Source organism: Trichoplusia ni, chromosome 5, assembly GCF_003590095.1.
Source record: "Trichoplusia ni isolate ovarian cell line Hi5 chromosome 5, tn1, whole genome shotgun sequence".
Lineage (NCBI taxonomy): Eukaryota > Metazoa > Arthropoda > Insecta > Lepidoptera > Noctuidae > Trichoplusia > Trichoplusia ni.
In genome coordinates, this window is record NC_039482.1 from 17,890,668 (window position 1) to 17,904,910 (window position 14,243).

Consider the following 14,243-nt stretch of genomic DNA (forward strand, 5'->3'; position numbering starts at 1 on the left):
CAGTAACCAAAACTTATCTACAAAATAATTTTGCAACATTACATCATTCGTAAAGAACCAATAGAATCGCTTCATTTACCTCGCCTCGGTCAGCACAGCTCTGGCGGAAATTGCTCAGCGTACATCCTCGCACGACACATTTCGTAGAAACGCAGCCTTAGACTCGAATAAATATTCTCATCGCTTACGTGTCACACGACAATCGTATTTGCCGACGCACTGCGGGTATATTAGTAGCAAGTAGCACAATTGTGATGACTGGCAGGCGTTGAAGTAAGCCAGCATTCCGCGGGGGATTTCAGCTAAGTTGAGATGAGGAACTTTGAACGGGTAAGCGCCAGTTCAGTTGTCAAGCAAAGTATCTGACCGTAGAGTATGAATACTGGAATAGTTAGTTGAGAATGTCGTAGTTGCAGCTGAGAATTTCATTATTAACATACTTATTATAGGTATAACAATAGAACGAACTATGCGTACACAATGCAGAACAACAGGATTTAGAAAAAAAATAAACTTTTGGGCACACTCCCAGTGACGCCGATCAATTTTTGAAGCTTTTTTTATTTTGAAATATTTTAAGTGTATATATAGTAATCAACGTTAGTATAATTGTAATTAACGAGGTTATTAAATACGACAAATAATAATAATTGTTGACTACATCGAAAATGTTATAATATTATGCAGAGTATCATAAACTCTGTTCAATTCTCAAGTCATCATAATGAATTTCGCAACGTTTAATAGTTTATGCACAAACATTGTCATATTTGCTTACTAATAATTTCACTTCTTCGCTTGAACAGTGTAAATTAAAAATTCATGGAGATTTAAAATTCTTAGACACTTCAATTTGCATCAGATCCGGCGAGCAGGAGCCACGGGAAATATGGAACAGTGGATAACTCGATATAAAAGATAATAATAAAATGGAATCCAACGGAACGAAAATTTGAATAAAAATTTATGAATTTGACAAGCTTTGTTGTAGAGCTTTGTTTTGATTTGTATATCACTTTATGTAGGTTTTGAGAAACATTTAGCAAGTTTTTCATACTTCATCGGTCAATTTTGACTCTCGTAGCACTGAGGATTCGAGGATTCCAGGACACCTAAAAAAAAAAAAACGGTTGGAACTAAAATCTAAAATTAAACCGCGATAAAATCTGTAAAAGTAGTTTCATTTCAAAAACGGTTGAGTTAAAAAAGGTATAAGTTGCTACAGCGTCAAGAAATACTGTTCATAAGTGAACATGCCAACTGTCAGGATTCATGAAATACAGTGCCTAGTGACAGACCGACAGACAGCGGTGCCTTAGTAATATCCGTTTTCACCCTTTACAGAACCCTAAAAATAACTCTATATGTGGGCTATTTGCTACTGTAAATCGATTATAATTTGTATACAACGTAACTAAATCACGTCGGCAGACTGACTCCGTTTTTTACAAATAAACTTTGAATATTTTAGAGAAGTAATAATAAAGACATCAAAGTACTTTTCGCTTTAAAACGACACTTAAAACCCAAAGGACTAAACTCTGATTGAATTTAAATTTTCATTATTTTAAGCTGTAACAGTGTAGGGGACAAAACAAGATTCCTCTCACAGATTATCACTTTAATGAAACGAAGTCCTCGTTCAAATAAACATAAGTTGGTTAATTATCTTTAATGGGGTAATTCATTAAGCCACAGATATATCTTATCTGTATGTCAAAGCTTTGTCGGCAGACAATGGTCTTTCATTCTTTTATATTCTTTCATTTATTACAAATTCTAATTATTTGATAGACGTGAATGATATCTATCTGTTTCCAAAATTCGTATTACACGCAGTTGTCAGAGTCTGTGAGTTTGTATGTATATCTTCTAAATGCCCGGAACGATTTTGATTAATGCAGTATTATTTCTTATACCACTGCAAGATTTTTGCTGTATTTATAAAATCATTTTCTAAAAAAATAATATTATTAATAAGTAAGAAAATTAGCTTTTGTGTTCCGAAGATTTCGAACTGCTTTTGGTTACGGTTATGGTTGGTTATGGTTTACTTACGCGTATTTATCGGGAGTGCCCGACTGATTTCGGACCCAACCGGAGTCCTTCATCATGAGCTAACTCGGCATTAAAAATGAATCAGTCTCACGATAGTTACTATAAAAAAAAAACTATTCATGCAAGTCATTCTGGTATAACATTCACACTTTGTGGAGATTAATTTGATTGAAACTAATCGCGCTCAGTGGTCATTAGCGTAGCATTAGCTGTGCAGGTTCGAATTTCACTCGACGTTTTTTCTGGTCCATTATTTTGACCCTTAATCTTAGTTGGTTACTGATGTTAAACCTTATATCTTTATCCAATACTCATCGCTTGTGTTCTACCCGAAGCTACAACTTCAACTTTCTTTTCATTTTACAATCAACATCTTCGTTAAATAACCTATATTTAAAACACAATTATATTAACAAATCGATCCAGTAGTGCCTGAGATGACCGCTTACAACCAAGCACAGAGGCAAACTCTCGCACTCAAACAAAATTAGACCATATCTAAATCTGAATTAATTCCAAATTCCTTCATCCATATTCCAGGCACCCACCAGTTCTACCAGCGCACTCTAGTGGTCAGAGATCCCGAGCTGATCAGGAGGGTGTGCGTCAACGACTTCCAACACTTCACAGACCGAGGGTTCTTCTTCAATAAGGATGTGGATCCCATGGCCGGCTCTGTGCTGTTCTTGAGGGGCAACGAGTGGAAGAGGCTCAGGACTAAGATCTCGCCGATTTTCTCGTTAGTATTCACTCTTGGATTGATGAGGAGGTGTTGAAATTAAATATATAGTATGAAGCGGATTTTTTGTAGACTCATCGTGAGATAGAAACTGTGTGAACGGAGCTGTTAATTGACTTTTGATAGCGTTTCGGTATAAGTGTTTCGGAGATGATGAAATGTTTCTATCCCCTTTTTTATACGGCGGGAGAATCCTCGTGGACACCCGCGCCCACGGTGGAGAGAACGGGTACTGTCAACTTACTGACTAAACCTGAACCACTCTACGGTTAAGAACCGTGGGAAGAGCTTACAGATTAAAGAGTTGAATCGAAAGCGACATGAGTCACGTGAAAAATAAAATAGGTTTGAGAAAACAAGGTTAAACACAAGAATGTCTGGCAAAATGTTCACATCAGTTGCATAAACCAACGAGCATGTTAGAGTCAAACCATAAGCATTAAGTCAAACATTCCTAAAACCATCAAGTTGTAAATCTCTTTATAAGGTCAAAAACCTGCTTCAATTATTTCATATTGAGTGCACATTACGTAAGACATGAACGTGTTAGTGAATTACTCCAATTACAATCATTGCTTGTCCACGCGTTTTTACCGGTAATAATGTATACAGTTGCACTGGTTGCACATCAATATAAACATGACCGGTATTGTTTAGTAGCTAGCCTGTACCACAGAATATAAAAAAAGTACTGGGCCCCGGTTCTGCTATTTACAATGGCGGATGAATGAATGGCAATTGGATTAAATTTGAAATTATTCCTATTCTCTTAAGCATTTTGCCAATACAATAATTGGAAGTAATTGTATTTATCTTGAGTATACCGTCCCATACTGAATTTACAATTATTGTGCAGAAAAATGCTTAAGAAAATACGAAAATTGACATTTTAAAAGCCAAAGTTCATTCTTTCGTCGGCCGTTGTAAATTGCAGAATTGGGACCCTGTTTTACGGCAATCCCGCGGTATGTGCGTGATATATTGCTATGGATTGCCATGCATCGGATAAATGTGGGAGATGTTGTTCGGCGGTTCAGATTGAGTCAGTAACACTGTCTGACACTAAAAGCTCCCTCGAGGAGGTGGGTGTCTATGAGCCCATGAGGATCTTTAAGAAGTGACTGTGATGCGACGTATGATGATGTAATGATAATATTATTAGCTGGCTATAGAAAAGACAACATAATAAGAAAAACAATGATCTGCCTTAGGTATTGAAGGTTAGCTTCTACTAATCTTCATGAATAACAAACCAAAATAAAATGAGCATAATCAAAGTAAACATTTACTAAGCAGGCATCTAGCTAAATGTCTGTCAACAGCTGGATTCACGAAAATAATGACGTTCTTTAAATTACAAACAGATGTTTCTAAGCAACCCATTTGCATTGGTTTGCATTTTAATTTTCATCTCATTCTATGGCAAGAGTTCATACATTTACTTACACACATACACGTGAAGAATATAAACATACATAGAAACACTCTCGTGAGTAGTTTGTATATCTCAGTTGATTTATTCAAGAGAATAATAAATATTGTTTGTTTCCAGGCCAAACAAACTTCGTGGAATGTTTCCGCTAATAGAAAATACGGCGGGAGAGTTCGTGACTAGAGTCAAAGACTTGCTGTCACAGCCTAAAGATGTAACGAGTAAAATAGTTGAAGAAAATCCAGTAGGACCATCCAACGGTGTCGGACAAGTCTCGTCTGTGGTCGACTCTGAGAAACTGGTTGGTGGTTATACTGCTGATGCTATTGTGCCCTGTGCCTTTGGATTGAAGAGTAATGTCATGTATAACGACGAAGATCCCTTCGCCGTGGCCTTGCATGCGTTCTATGAGATGTCCGTGTTTAATATATTTGAGAAGTAAGTTATAATTTTTGTCATTAAAACTATTTTGCATATAGGACTTCAATTGTTGTTTTTCGGGGGCTTTCATCAACTCAGAGTGGACTCAAATAAACTCGGAACAAGCTTTCGTGTATCACACAAATGCTTGTACTAAGCGGGAATCGATTCGGCGACTTTCGTACTCAGTGGATATGGCGTGATGATCTATACCATTCAGCTATCCGTGCAGTCAAAATCACACGAATAAAATAACTAAACTTAAAAAAAAGTATATTAATCAATTCGGAACTTAGAAGCAATAAACTTTTGAAACACATTACAAAAAGAAATAGGTTAGCCCATCCATACGTCAACTAATTATCTCAACCGAAACTTTTATAAAACTTCATCAGAAATTGTAACTTTAGAAAGTTTTTCTTAGCAACTAGCTTCGTAATTTGCAGTAATTTAGTGTCAAAACTTATTACACAAAATATTATCTGTTTCGCTTTTAATCAGCTAAATGGATGGCGAAAGGACATTTGTTATTCGGAGCTGGTTAAATTAACGCTAAAAGCGATTAATTAGTCATGTTAATTGAAAACATAATTGCTTTTGAACAAATATCAGACCGGTGATAGATGTGTTTCGATTTACATTTTGCACCTACGTTTTAGTGTATGTGATGCTAATCAGTCTTGCCATTACATAAATATTAAAATATTGTTGTTCTCATTCATTCGTTCATTCAGGATGTACGTATGGTACGTGCATGGTAATCAGACATTTTAATTATGTACTTATTCACACATGTATGTTTATGACAAGATTTTCGCACGTATCCATATACTCACTATTCTTGTTTGTTTGTTTGTCGTTACGGTTGGATTTTTGTTACTCAATTTTGAGGCATTTCCCGATAAGCTAGCAGGCTGAAATTTTTAGAGTAGCAATCGCCAGTAGCTTCAATCCCGATGACAATGCAATTTACAACTATAAAACGGCTTGACCGATTTTGATAAAATTTCACAGAAGTGATATTTATTAACGAGGGGTTTAGATTTTTAAAATCTATTTATGTTAGTCTTGAGAGAGAATCGAACCCGAATACTTCGGTTCAGCAGTCAGGTCATTAACTACTAACAGTCAATAATAATGAAGACATGACATTGTTTTTTTTTCAGGACGATGCGTCAGTTCTGGCCGGCTTTTGTACTGTTCTTCAGAATGAGAATAATACCTAAGAAGACGCATGACTTCTTCTATAACATAGTTACTAGTGTGTTAAGGGCTCGAGAGAAAGGTAAGTATTATTTAAATTTAGATTTTAATTGCTTAGTTTACAGGAATGGCGAACAAAACCATGCTAAATTAAAATCAACCGTGATATGAGGTGATATCGCATAGATAATACCTTCCAATTGGTTATTCACTCTATGTCTAATGTACTCTGTAATTCACGGTTCAAAATTTATATAACTATAATATGCATAATATTAAATAAATTACCGGAAATCAGTTAAGAATTTGCTCCTGCGAATAAAACTTTCGGAGTTGTACTAAAGAATAATTGCTTGTTGTAAACTTTCAGGCGTTCAGGAGAAACGCGGCGACTTTATAGACATGATGATGGCGTTGAGAAATGATGACACCAACAATAATAGCTGTAAAAAGACAATGAGGATGTCGAAATCAGTAAGTAAATGAACCACGTTATGAAACATAGTTTAATAGCTTGTAGTAGCCTTAAGGGGTATCGTGTTGCCCAGGTTACTGGGTTGAGGAGGTCAGATAGGCAGTCGCTTCTTGTAAAACACTGGTGCTCAGCTGAAACTGGTTAGACTGGAAGCCGACCCCAACATAGTTGGAAAAAGGCTAGGCCGATGATGAATAGCTTGTAGCAGCCATCTTGTATAAGTTTTACGACACCGCCCAATAAGACGGAATATTGCTATTTTTCTTTCTTTCCTGTTTTATTGAGTTCAAAGCAAGAGCACACCCACCTAATTTATTGTAATTAAAAGAAAAATGGCGGCCATAGCCAAGCACGATCTCATTATAAGTTTTATCTTTAAAACGGTTAAGTTTAAGATAGCATAATTAACGATGTCGCATTAACTTTTGACATTTAAGCGACTTGTTTCGATATAACTTATAAAGTTCACGCAATTACTTCAAAACTTTGGATCGAGCTATTTTTTGGAGTAAATATTTGTAATTATGGTAATGCAATTTTATTAATTGAAAGACATAGCGTAGGTGTAAAGTAACTGGATATTTCTTAATCATTTTTAATGTTACCGAGTTCAGTGCTCCTAGGGCAACGTAGGAGTATCCTCAATTTGACTTCAAACAGTATAATCTGATGTCTTGATTCCAAAATTGTCAGAATCACTATCAAATAAATAATAATACCAGTCTATGAATGTATTAATTACTCCTGCATAAAAACAGCGTAATTAGGAACTATCGCAAGTAATAAGCAAGAAAGAAACAAATGAATTGCGGATTAACTTTTAGATAGATTGCCCATTGTGGCACTATTCAGCTTTAAAAATTATGTGGCCGATAGTATGGTAGAAACAGTACTTAATTAACCTATTATTTATCTATTGTCCTCCTCCACAGCCGACATGGTGATATCAGCAAATGCTTTCATTATTTTCCTGGGCGGCTTCGAGACCACCTCCTCGACCCTTGCCTTCCTGTTCCTGGAACTGGCTGCTGACCAGCGGGTGCAGGAGGCGATGCGGCAGGAGATCAGAGAAGTGCTGGAGAAACACGAGGGGAAGATCACGTATGAACTGCTGCAAGAGCTCGTGTATATGGAGATGGTGATTCAAGGTGCGTATTACTTACAGTGGTTTTTACATGTGATCCAGAATTAAAGAAAACTTCCGAAAATTGTTTTGGCTTTGTCCATGAACAATTTTTTAACATGCACAAATGCGCCCAGACTCAAAACATTTGGATCACACACATGCTCGTCCTACACGGGGATTATATTTGCGGCACGTCTCGCACTGTGTATGACCTATACCACTGGCTACATGCATAGAATCCATGCAGATATTATGCGCTCAAACGCAAGAATTGTTAAACAGTAACCAAAACTTATTCTTTTTTGTCACTGAAATATGTTTGAAAAAGAGCTATCACTCTTATTGAACTTGAATTTGTTCAACTCCAAATATTGGAGGACTTAGGTGCTATTCGCTAAGTACAAATGCCATAGCAACAGATCATATTCCCAACAGCTTTTTTTAACCTCCATTTAGTCTCGTGCCTTTAGACCTTTTGTGAACCATTGGCCGCAGCTGTTGTTACGTTAACAAGTGTGTAATTAGTTTCAGCACTTAATTCAACTGAGAAACATCTATTGGATTCTTTCTGGTAACTAAGAAAGTTTCTTTTAATGAGTTTTTGCTTGGTCCAGTGGGATTGGCCGACTGTTACCGACATCCAACTATTTGTTTCCGCTTTATCCACTAATTATAGCGTAGAATACTTGTTGTAAGTTGGAGAACTGGGACATTTTAAATAAGTTGAAGTTTTGTTTAATTTCTTTAGGGATGGCTGTGATTTGGAGTTCTTTCTGAGGTTTAGGTCAGGGCCTTTAGTTACTGGAGTGATTACTGCACCAAAAGCCAAATGATAAATATGTAGGTCTAATCGTTCCTCGCGTAGGATTAGCATTTGTATGATCCACCAATGCTGAGTTCTGAGACTTTGTGTTTACGTGTATACGACTTGAGTATCTTTCAAATCCCCAGCAATACAAGGATTAATTCTTTATTGCTTCAAAGAAAAAGAAAACAAATTCCTCAGAACAGTAAGTGACAAAAGCTCAGACCAAGACTCACGGACCAAAAAATGTTATTCACCTTGTTTCAGAAACCCTTCGGTTGTACCCTCCATTCCCTAGCATCCAGCGGCTGTGTACCAAAGACTACACGATACCAGGGACTACCACCGTCGTGGAGAGAGGGACTATCGTGCTCTTCCCCACTTTAGGGATACAGAGAGATGACCAGGTAAAATACCTGCAGACCATTTAAGCTCTAGACGGACGGAAAGCATTTCAAATGCAATCCAATTGTATTTCAATAGGGATGTTCCACCAAACCATCGACGTGTCCTCCCGTAAATAACACAGCTTACGATTCAACATACCGAAGTAAGAATCTCTCCCTTTTTTAAATTTGTTAAAAAGTAATACTAAGTAAGCACATATTTTTTTAATACACGCCGTCTTTAATGTTCATTACTAAATTAAGTTAATGCTAAACATTTGTAACTTAAAGTGCGATTTTCTTATTCCATTGGCCTAAAAAGGTCAAAAATATTTGAGCAAAACGTTTTATTGGAACTTTGACCCCTATTTTAGCATTTTTATAAAATCAGATTAAAATATGATAAATGCCAATAATTTTTTATCTTATTTGTATTATCTAGGACATTATTTAAATTTCACCAGCGGGTTGCCAATCTTAATATTAAAAGTGCTGAAAGTATTTGCAATTTGTGTGAATATTTATGAGATGCGATTGTTTTTCTTTTTTTCTTTCTTTTCAAAGGTTGTTAGTACATTACTCTTGATGATGTCACAGTACGAAAAAAAAATAACTTAGAACTTTTTCGGAAAGACAATGGTATATTTGTGCTAAGTTAATTCATAACAATTAAAAAAAAATAAGCTGTGTTTGCATTTGCCCTCTGTGGGCTTAAAAACCTAGTTTATTCTAAATAAAAGCTACCGGGGAATAGTTTTATTGCTGTGATCATTGCTAATGTTAGTAATAAACCGAGAGAACCTAATTAGCGTTACAATAAATTAGCGATCCCGGGAGTCCGGGATTTATTAGATTTGTAATGAGAGTTATTAATTGTGTGTTTTTTTATATTATTCTTTTCATACATATAAAAATACAATTATCAATACGGGATCGCGCAAATAGTTTTGTAAATGGAGTCTTTAATCATGAACGTTGGTTTGAATAATTAGACACAGCCTCAGAAAGTTGTTATAAGAGTATCATCATAATGAGGTTTAATGATAGGCCATAGTGACATGATCATGCTCTTATCATTGGACGGTCAAAACAAAGGTCTTTTTGAATTTATGTGTTTCTTACATAGTAGGTAATACCAAAGTCTAAAAATCATTTTTATACTGTGGTAATATTCAATTCTTATTAAAAACAGTAAGGAAAAACACGTTGAGGAAACTGACTCAACAGAGGTTTTTTTCAAGATTGTGAAAAAAAAAGACCCGAGACCTGCCAATTGGTAGTTTCAGTGGTCACCAGACCCACCAGGTTGCACAAAAGAACATCAAAATTATCTATTTTATTATTTTAATAATATTATGTTATGTTCCAGTACTTCGAGAACGCGTCTGCCTTTATCCCGGAGCGCTGGTCCGAGGGCCGGCCGCAGCCGCCCCCAGGTGTCTACATGCCCTTCGGAGATGGCCCACGGTATTGCATAGGTATGGTGTATCCCTACTAATATTATAAATGCGAAAGTAACTCTGTCTGTCTGTCTGTTACGCTTTCATGTACAAAACTACTGAACAGATTTTGGTACAGTGATAGAGTTGACCTTGAAAAAGAACAAGATAGTTCTTATCCCGGACTTTTGAAGAGTTCTCTTGGAAACGCGATATAACCGACCTCGACGCGGACTAAGCCGCGGACGAAAAGCTAGTTATATAACCTTATTTTTAATTTCTTTTAATTTTCAAGATGATATTTCAAACTCCTTTCTGTACATATGACTTCAAAAGTATACAAACGACGACGCGGCTATAACCTTGACTACTGTGTTAAATAGAGATAGAAGTATACAGACAGATATCGCTGTTTCTTTCCCGCAAACGAATAACGAAGGTCTTATTATCAAAATGGAGGATTGTGTTACGCTGTGGTATGTGGGTGTAGAGTTACGTTTCGTTGACAACGTCAACATTTTAAGAAACTACTTGTGATTTAACTGTTTGTGAACTGCCAGGCATTTATTTCGAGCTCTACAAAGACAATTTAAAAAAGAATATTAATTTCTGAACGATAGAGTGTTCTGTTTTTTTTTAATATTAGGTAATAATTTAGTTGTTGAAGATATTTTGAAAGCAAGTTATTTAAATATGGAACATTAATACACCGACGCGGTGTGGATGCAAACTTAGCTGAGCTGCGTTCTTATTTCAAAAGCAAGCCATGTTCTTCAGTTTACAATGTCAATGTGGCTCCGCTTGCAACTTTTTTACGTTTTTGTGTTTTGCAATCAAGAATATTCTATTCTGTATTGGTGAAAGATTTTAGGATATATATTTTTGTGTATTCGTTTTTAATTAATAATTGTATTTATTTATCAGGTAAAAGATTCGCGATGATTCAAATGAAGTGTTGCCTCCTGAGACTACTGCAACATGTTCGCATATCTCCGGCGCCGCTCGCCGCGCCTCGCTCCGAACCATTCTTTGCGGACCCCCGGTCCCCCCTCACGCTTCACCCCGCTGACTCCCTAGTAACGCTCACATTATTATGACGAAATTTAAGCTTAGAAATTTTAGTGAGAAAAAATTATACTAGGTTTTAGAATTCCGAATATCTGTAAATAATGTATAAATAAGGATAAAGTGCAACAATAATAAAATTATGGATATTTTACGCACTACAAATTTATTTTTGCCGTTGATGGAATTTTTGAATCTACGATTTGAACATAGCGATTACAGCGAAGAAATTTGACAGCTTTTTACTTTATGACAGCGCTCCTAACGCTATGTAAGTAAGCACCTACGGTTTATAGTCGGTAATATCAGAGACAAAGCTTATGTTTTTTTTTAAATGAGTTGTGTTTGAAATTATGACATGAGATTCTTTTAGTGCATTAATAATATCTTCTATCAGTTATTTTCACTTGACATTGTTTCCAGTCTGTGTTCTTACGATAATTAACAAAAATATGTATTTTTTTACTCGAAGTTTATTAACTAGCTGGGTATCTTGTAGCTAGCCAGTTAACAAAACCTTCTATGACTGAATGTTTCAGTAAAAAGGTTTTCAATAATATAAAATAAATTGACGTTTTCCTTTTTACGTTTAAAATGAAGCATAAAGTAAAAAAATCTTTAAACCTTTAACCATAGAAAAATCTTGGTTAATTTCGTAGTTAGTCGGTTATTTTGTAAAATAAGTTATTTCGTAAATTGTAATAACTGTAAGAACCCTCAACCTTAACCTCATTTTAATGACATTCAAGCGAAAGTACGCCTAAGTCAGTAAATATAATGAAAAAAATTAAAAATAAGTCTATTTTTTTTAATAATGTAGGTATTTGGATTTTCTGTAAATAAACCACCTTTGTACCTACCTAAAATTGTTTTTTTTCCACTTTTTATGTCACCCACCAAAAATCCTTGTCAAAACATCAAAAGTATATCTTTGAAATCTATTCTTTTTCTATCGTCGAAAGTGAAAATATGTAATGTAGCTTAGCATAAGAATCAAAAACAATAATATTTAAAGTTATTATTACATCTTTCTGACTACGAGAACGTTAGTAGGTCAGAACATTTTTCAGGAAATTTTAACATGGTATAAAAAAACACATTACAAAATATTATGTACAAGCTCAAGGGTGTTGCTTATTTCTAAAGAAATCTCTACCAGCAGAACCCAATGGAGAAGTGGTTGATGTTTGCTGTCAACAGTGAGCGATCTAATCCCTACTATAATATTATAAATGCGAAGGTAACTCTGTCTGTCTGTCTGTTACGCTTTCACGCCTAAACCACTGAACTGATTTTAATGAAATTTGATACAGAGATAGAGTTGACCTTGAGAAAGAACATAGGATAGTTTTTATCCAGGACTTTTGAAGAGTTCTCTTGGAAACGCGATATGACCGACCCCGACGCGGGCGAAGCCGCGGGCGAAAAGCTAGTAATGTATATAAGTACCTTACCCTACTTACTACTTAGCCTACCTAGTAGAACTAGGTAGGCTATTAATTATCAATCTAAATTGTAATTAAAAAAAACACAAATAATGACAGTTTGTACCTACTGCTTGACATATACATATAATTTGATTTCAATGGTTCAAATAACTAACAAGAACTTGTGGAACATAACACTCATGGTGTAAGCTTTCGTTAACGTAAACAAAGACAAGCGTGAAAAAAATGTTACATATCTATGTTACATTCAAGCAATTGCAGATTTTAACTGTCCAAAAATAAAGGTCAAAATCCCATAAGTCTGTTTGAAACTTCAAGTGGTCCTTGTATCCCACACTAGAGTTTATAAGAAACGACGTTTGTTATTAATTATCATTATGTTTTAAGCTTTTGTTGTGGTTAAATATGCCAAACGGTGTTAATTTAAATTTAAATAAGGTACATATTTAAAAATGTGAAATTCATGGAGGTAAGTTTTTATTCTCTACTCAATCTAAATTAAAAATAACAAAAAGAAATATCATATCAAAATATAGACATAAATAATGTACCTAATCAATACCAATATTATAAAGACGTAAAGTTTGTGTGTTTGTATAATAATATATGTTAAATTGTAAAGGGTCATCTCGGGAGCTACTGAACCGACCACCGATAAAAAGCCACATTAGTGTCATATTATAGTGTCATAGGTTGTATAAAAAAAAAACTGAAAAATAAAATGGCTTTTACGTGATAATCCGTTTTCCAAAGTGAATCGGAGAAAAAACGGTCGAATGAAAGCGTTTCCTACGAACTGTTACAACTCTAAGGTGCTACTATGTCGCTTACTTGCATTACTTAATTTATGATATGTCATTTATAATCTTTGTACCGCTTGTCCTATGAAACTCCATTTATTTATGTCAAATATCAGCAATAATTGACTATAAATTCTCATACTTTTCCAAAATAGAAGTCAGTTTTGAACTTAGGCTCAGGGTGCTGATATAATTGTGATCTTCGAATCCGCCCCAACCTGTTGGTTTTCAGCTAAAATCCCTGCACCTAACCGGGTAGATATAGCCCTTCACTTTGGTAACCGCGCAGTTGTGAGTGTAGTCCAGTTGAAGTACTTACTGTAAACCTTTAAAGATAATTTTTATTTAAAAGTGTAGTTTGTAAAATTTGATAAATAAACTACTGTGTAACTCGAAGTGTGGCTGCCTTAATTATGATAGATATATTTTTGAGTTGAAGAGAAGAGAGGAAGAAGAGCTTGAAAATGCCTACAAAAAAGTCAACGTCAGTATATGTCTATCTTTTATATTCAAGTTACAAAAAGTAGTTTTTTGATAAAAAAGAGTTACGGTGATTTTTTAGTCGTCTTACAAAAGCAGCCCAGTTCATGTATCCGACGTAAAATACCCCTGGGCGCGATTTTTTTTTTAAATCAACTAAGATAATAAGTACGAAGAAAAAATTAAGAAGAGAAATCTGAAATATACTCTTAAAATGATAAAAACGCCACCGCCCGCGCCCCTCACTATTGTTACAAGGCTTGGACGCAACAGAGCCGTGTTTCTAAAAAATAACTACGAATTGCATCATTGTATTGAAAAAAAAATGCATTTTAAATTTATTCAAATCTCATATACCTATTTTTTT

General features: G+C 35.2%; 1 pseudogene; it reads left to right on the forward strand.

Annotated features, from left to right (window-relative positions):
* Positions 1-312: 312 nt before the first annotated feature.
* LOC113494088 lies at positions 313-11,988 on the forward strand (annotated as a pseudogene).
* Positions 11,989-14,243: the final 2,255 nt, after the last annotated feature.